This window comes from Papilio polytes, unplaced genomic scaffold (genome assembly GCF_000836215.1).
Source record: "Papilio polytes unplaced genomic scaffold, Ppol_1.0 DF822178.1, whole genome shotgun sequence".
NCBI lineage: Eukaryota > Metazoa > Arthropoda > Insecta > Lepidoptera > Papilionidae > Papilio > Papilio polytes.
Window position 1 is genome coordinate 2,703,157 of NW_013527026.1, and position 7,337 is coordinate 2,710,493.

Genomic DNA, 7,337 nt, shown 5'->3' on the forward strand with positions numbered 1-7,337 from the left:
TCCGATTTTTTAATATAAAACATTCATTCCCACATAATGTCCGTCGTTGGTGAAGATAAATGAGAGACGTTTTTGGCCAATAAATTGGACTCCGAATTATTAGGTAATATCAAAATTATGCAATAAGACACAAAATACATTAATATTAATATGAAACGAGATTAAGAGATTATTTTGTTTATCATAACATAATGTAAACACCTAATAATGGTAACCAATCTTAAAACATCTTCATTTTAATTATAAATTATCACAAACTTGCTGATGGTCTAATGTTTGTGGTGTTAAAACAGATAATAATCTAACTAACGCTATAAATGTAAAATATTGGAGATGGATGTACGGATTTTACGGAACGCTTGAACGGATCTTGATGAAATTTGGACAAAGACATTCGAAACAACGCATAGGCTATTTTATAACTCCCGATGTAGGAATTAACATTACACAAAAATCATCAACACCTGCCATTTATATCGCAGCTATAAACTATCTACCATATACCTTTGTGCTTTAGCAATGGTAATCAGACGACGAAAGATAAAAGATTTCGTTTACCTACAAATTGCTAATGGAATGGACTTTCATTAAATTTATAGATTTATCGGAAGAAGGAATACTTTGGCTAATTTCATCTTAGTCCAGACTGGCGTTTACAATTCTAAATTTAAGTTGAAATATTATTGGATTTACCTAAATTTATAAGCAAATATTCGAATAAGTATAGAGTGTCTGTCTCTTAAATTAAAATATTTTTTATATAGGTATATTACGTGTACATGTTATATTTTGCGTTATTTTTAACGTTTTTTTTAAATACTTTTTATGCCTGTTTGAAAGTCCGTTTCCATAATTATCGATACGAATAGAATTATTTTCATAGGCATTTTAATGGAAGGTAGAATTGATGAATCCGGGAAGAACACTGCATTTTATATAAAATAACTCTACAAATATCGATAAAAATCTGTTTTGATACGATAATACTCAGGATTTAAAAAAAAAACTATGCCTGAGAGAAAAATCTATTGCTTAGTATTTAAATACGAAAGTCTGGTTCCTAAAATCTCTTAGAGTGGTTTTTGAAATGTATAACAGGTTTTTATGTATGTAGCCTACATGTACATAAGATGTGTCCAAGTCGAAAATATTTAAATCTTAGTATGTACTAAGTGGATACATTAAGAAAGGAATACATTACAATATTTTAATAACAAATTTTAATATCAAGGTCAGAATTATTATTCAAAAATTTTATATGCATTTTATTTATTCCCTGACTCGTTATACTTGTTTTTTGTTTAAAATACTTATCGATTTTATATAGTAAATTATAAGAAGTGCTTAATTACCTTGAAAATTGTGGTTTTTACAAAAAGTATTAAGATGACTTTCATTTCTATTAGGTTAGAGAATTTTAGTAATAGTCGATCCAAACATTTCTTTTCTCTGTGGTACGTCTTCTTATGCAATAATTGTTGGTCCAGTGTTGCCCCCATACAGTAAAGTTCCGCAACTTTGGCCAAATCAGTTCATTTTAAAGGAGACTGAGGTGACGTTAGGCACGTAGTGCTATTCTGGAACTGTTAGCAATGTCATGTCAACAAAGATTTCATTCACATACAAGAAGCAGTGCAGGAGTACGGAGTGACTTTTTGGCACTGATCGAGAAAGACTAGAAAATTACATGAAATGCCGAATAGTACATATTTTATACCAAAAATGGAACATATTTCAGCTTATTTTTTATTATAACGTATAAAAATGTCAAGAAAATTATTCATTTTGTTGAGAAACATTCCAAACCTCAGTTTCATTTACATAATCCATTACGTTGATAAATCAATTTTTTAACATTACTTCTAATTACCAACTTGATACATTAAAATTGCAGCATATTTTGTTTGCTATTGAATGCGGATGTAAGTTTTAAATGATTAACATTTGAAAAGTCATTATTTGCAAGTAAATCTTAATACGAACTTTAGATATGTATCATATGTTTGCATATGTATTAACAATTGTGTGAATTCATTATTGTGCTGCTTTTATTAATTTGGCATTATATGGATGGACGATAAGATATCCACTGAATTTTAAAATAAATACCTCAGATTCCCAAATAAAAAAATAATAAAGTGTTGTAAATAAACTCAAAATGAATGGTGGTTATTAAGAATTATGTTAAAAAACTTACTTTAGTGTAATAAAAAAATCTGAATTGATTAACAAATCCAAAAAATACGATGACAAGACTAATTGGAATATCTTCAATTTTTCACTAAATTCATTTAATATTTTCCGATGAAATTTCAGTAATCTCGTTAAAGCGTGACCGACCTTAAAATGTCCTAAGAATATTAATTGAATGGACTCAATATATAGTTTTAACTTGACTTAACAATATTCATTTAATGATGTGGAAATTAAAATTGCAGAATAATATTGCACTGCATTTTGATACAAGAAATAAATTTTGTATAAAATAATGTTTTCGATTAACTTCGTCACAATTAGAAAATTAACAAAAGTTTTTGCGAGTTGTGTATATGACCTTCGAGTTAAACTTTTCTATATAATGTACATTTGTTGCACTATCTGTAATCAAATATTACTCAATCTAGCCCTTTGTTTTCACTGTACCTATATTGTTAAGGTAGGTCAAGTGGCTGGTAGCTTGTATCAACAAAAAAGGAAGCTACAATCGATAAAACATTTTATAGAGTTAGAAATCTCTAAGAAGTGACATGTTTGTATAATGTCAATTAACTTAAAACATTTCTTATATTATTATTGCATTAAATTTAAATAAAAATGAAAACCGACGCATCACGTTTTTACGACAAAAAGCTAAAAAAAATACATATGTTGTGAATATTACTTTTTTTGTACATTTTACTAATGTTTTACTTCTTAAAAAATCATATATTTTCTTATCTGCGTTGTTTAGTAAAAAAGCTTAATATTTATTTTTTAATAACATTATTTAACTCAGCACTATAAACTTTAATCTTACTAATATTATAAAATTTAGATGGATGTATGGATGTTTGTTAGAGTTTGTAGACTAAACTGCTGAACAGATCTCGATGAAATTTGGCATATACGTAAATGAAAATCTAGAAGAACACATAGGCTACTTTTATTTTTTTTATGCCACCCGGACAAAGTCACAGGCGAAATCTAGTAGTTACAAAATTATTTGAACGCTGAAAGTTTAAAAATGTTATAGTTGTTTCTTTTATTACTTTTTCAATATTTTCTACTAATGCAATCACACAGGTTGTTATAATATGGTTGTATTAGTTTAGATGTAGACGTTGACATTGACCGCAGCGAGCGGTGTGACTGAGGACGCAGCTGTAGGCTTCCGTTGCTCGATTTCAGTAGTGAATCGGCAGCGTCACGATATTATCGTACCGGGCCATTCAGTGTAAACCTTACCATTCGTAACACAAACGATAAACCCGAAGTATGACCGTAAAAAGTTACATTAATGTGTTATTGTGTTCAGTGAATTTCTGACATATTTGTTTCGTTTTGTTATTCTATTGTGCTATTTGTTTTGCTTTTTTGGATGCCCTTTAAACGGTATGTATGCGTTTTCCACGATATTATCTTTTTACACTCGATTAAATTAATTTTACAGTTTCCAAAATGATTTTCACTGTTTAAATGTTGCTTATGTGTTTAAAATATTAAATTTGGTTAGCCTTAATTTAAAAATACGCGTAGTAGAATTTTTATAATACATGTTTCTTGTTAAATCATTAAAATATTCAACGGATTTTTTAAAATTACTGTCTTTCGTGTCAAATTTAAATTTTACGATTATACATAAAGTAGGTGTATATTTCTGTTTTTCATATAAATTTGTGAGCTTATCAGATCTAACCGGTTTTTTTAATTAAAATTATTAAGTAGGTTTACGTTTAATTTTTAACGGTCGGGAATTAAAAAACGCAGTGGTTCTTATGGTTTTGGAAGTTCAAGGTCAAAGGTAAAAAAGCAAATTCCATACAATTAATTACTAATCACTTTTTAGTAAAGTTTTTTCTCAGTTTGCTTAAGACGTAGATAATTGTAAGGAAGATGAATAAAATAATTCCTTTACCAAAAATAATTACATAATAGTAAATTAAGTATTTTAAATACAGGAAATAGATGATTTAATAAAATTTGAAGATTTGAAACTTTAAACTTCCTCAAACATAATCGTCTTAAAACAAGAATTTGTTAAATGTTTTGTGTTTGTTAAAATATTACGTCTTTAGTTCGGTAACAAATGAATGTTTGAGGTTGTGAGTTGAAATATTAAGAAGGATTTGTGACAAACTTTGTCTCGATGGTGGACGTGATTTAAAAATTTTAAAGGTCGGAATCAAAGTGACCTAACTGTCTGTAATTTATTCAAGAATTGTAGTTGAATAGAATATAATCTAAGTTGAAAACGAGAGAATTTAGAACATAACAGATAACCTAGTACTTTGTTAACAGTAAAATGAATTAATAAGAAAACACAATTAATTGCAAGCGATTTTCTAAAAATACACCGGCGTTTATTAGTTTTTAGTGATAGTTTATGTATCAAGAGATGAATAAAAAAAGCATGACAAAAAAGTATACAAAGAAATAAGCGTATATGGATAAAACATTTTGTTGTTCCACGTTCAAAGATTGAAAAACGGCAAGTACATCCTTTTATGTTATGATTTTTAAATTGAACACACCAAGACATCTCAACTGGAAATACACAACACGTTATCAAATAACATTCGACTATCATTAAAATCTTCTTTTGTTTCGGATATAATAATTGAACCAACCCTCTTATGCAAATTAGCGATGTCGTTTGTGGAATCGACAAAATGTGTCAAATAGTATAGGAATGAATACGTAACAAGCACGTGAGTTATCAAATGTTATTGTGATCTATACATTTTTGACTTTTCAATCAGCGATGGCGTTGAGGTTAGAGTTGCGATGCCACGTAAAAACACCAAATTAAAAGTACGTAGCCCTTTTTAACCTTTGATTCAATATTTAAAAATAAATTTATTCCTGAACGTTAATTATATTCATTAAGCGTAAGTGTAATTAATACAATAAGCAATTGTACAAACATGGCACATGATATAAGTATGCGATTTGACAAAGAAAACAAATTTCAGGCTCATTAAAGACATGGAGACGTAAGCTGTTATAATGAAGGTCACAACAAAGATTATTGAACTCTTCAAATCGACTTGGCCAGAAATCTAAAGGCTCCTAACATGAAAATACATGGTAGTTAACTTTAGAAGAGTTTTAGCATAAATATATTAACCTAATTTTTAATTATACTATTATAAAAAAGCGTAAACACACACTTCTTTGTTGCCTAAGATGTCAGCAATTACAGCATATTTTTGAATAATTCTTTTTTTTTATAAAAAGCCCTACACTTACGTCATGCTTTAGGCTATATATTTTCACACCATTAAACTTAGGGGGTAAATATTTTGGATGAAAATCCTAATGTGGGAAAGACACCATAAGTTGCTGCCAACATCAAAGAATCAAGATTGCCATACTTGCCATCATGTCATGTCATTTTGACATTTGCAATTGATAAATTGACAAATATAAACTATAAAACGAAGTTTTTATTAATACCTGCTAATGAAGCCGCATGAGAACAGCTAGTTAAAGTATATAAGCCGTGTTTACCATAATCTCCCTGGTCTTACCCTTCTTATGGAGGTCGGGAATCATTCGCTTTATAAACCTTAATGTTTTGGCAAACAAAAATGTATTTATAAACCAAATAACTTAAAAATAAACTTACCTTATAAATTTGATATTATAAAACGAAAGTCTATTAAGAATGTTTCCGATATCTAAGCTACTGTTCGTGACATTTTCTCAGAACTAGATTTTGAGGTAAGTTTGTCAAATGTTCGAGGTTTGAAAGAGAATTTCGGGATTAATTGTTGACCTTCAGTCGTAATCTGTTTATGTTTACCGAACCTTCAAATTGTAATTAAAATTTAACGAGATTGTTTAACGTGAAGCAGTACGCGTGTCAATTATGTGCATAACTTGTAAAACTTTTATCGTAATACAATACGTTAATATAAAAGGTGACTTTGACAAAATGTACACTTATTATGCCTTGTTAGTGTAATGCATGTGATCATTTAAAGCAGTTTGAGCGTAGTACTTTTGTGGCTTATGAATTTTAGCAGCTTAATTAGAATTAATCCTCTGACTGCATGTTACAGGGAATCTTATTTTCTTAAATTCAATAACATCCTTGTACATCGGTGTCATGAAAATTTTAATAAACTTCACGAATACCTTTTATGAATATTAATATTTGCCGTCTTGATAGGACCTTAAACATTTTATGAAAAGGAAATACCTACATGTAAAATAATAATAAAAAACGAAATAATAATAAGACATCGGTGTGATTGAGGACAGACAAAAAAAACTTTAACAGAGATTCGACGAACAAGATCTTTATCCTGCTAATTATCGCACTTGTTGCTTTTTAAACGAATGTTTAAGATAAAACTGTTAGTATCAGTAATGTTTAAATGCGAAAGTTTAGATGGATTTGTTAGAGTTTGTAGCATAAACGGCTAAACAGAATTCGATGAAATTTGGTACAGATGTAAAAGATAGTGTGGAAGAATACATAGGCTACTCACTATTGTTTTTAATTCCACGCGCACGGAGTCGCGGGTGTAAGCTAGTATAAAATAAATCAGTGTTACTTTGGGATGCGATTAATTAATTAACCTTGTTTATGTAAGTTAAACGTGGAAATAATTAAAAATCAGTTTCAGATGTTAGCCAGTGTTGTTTTTAATACCGGAAAGATATTCTGTTAAAAATGTTTTATGTTTTGATCCTGATTATTATTATTCTCTATTATGTATATAATTTAACGAAGTATCGTATACACGTGCTATACAATGGTTTATTTTTAAAACAATCTGATATTTATCTAATTGGCCACGGATTAGTAACCTTGATTTATCCGTAGAGGTATTTTACATTATTTATCGGTGTTTTTTTAGCCGATCATTTATTTATACTTTTAATTAAAATGTTAATGTTTCTAATAGAAATGATACATATTAATAAAGCGGTGGGAATTTTTTATACTTATCAGCTTTTTAACGATAGATATTGTTATATCAGAATTAGGATATATTAAATCAGAATTTTAACAGTGGTAGTGCCCACTTTAACATCTTAGCACGAATGGGCTGGCACGCCCGGTGTAATATCACGACCACACAGAAGACCGGCGTGAAATGGAAGCAATTCCGTGTTTCGTCTGATGA

The 7,337-nt window shown here is 29.1% G+C and overlaps 1 protein-coding gene across 3 annotated transcripts in view; it reads left to right on the forward strand.

The window, feature by feature from the left end:
* Positions 1 to 3,334: 3,334 nt before the first annotated feature.
* Positions 3,335 to 7,337, forward strand: part of LOC106106780 (neuromedin-U receptor 2-like) — an 18,978-nt gene continuing 14,975 nt past the window's right edge. For 2 of the 3 annotated variants that reach the window (XM_013287439.1, XM_013287440.1), the window contains exon 1: positions 3,335 to 3,591. The gene's annotated coding sequence lies outside the window, so the exon portion shown is untranslated. The remainder of the gene's footprint in view (positions 3,592 to 7,337) is intronic. The other variant, XM_013287438.1, reaches the window with a different exon arrangement.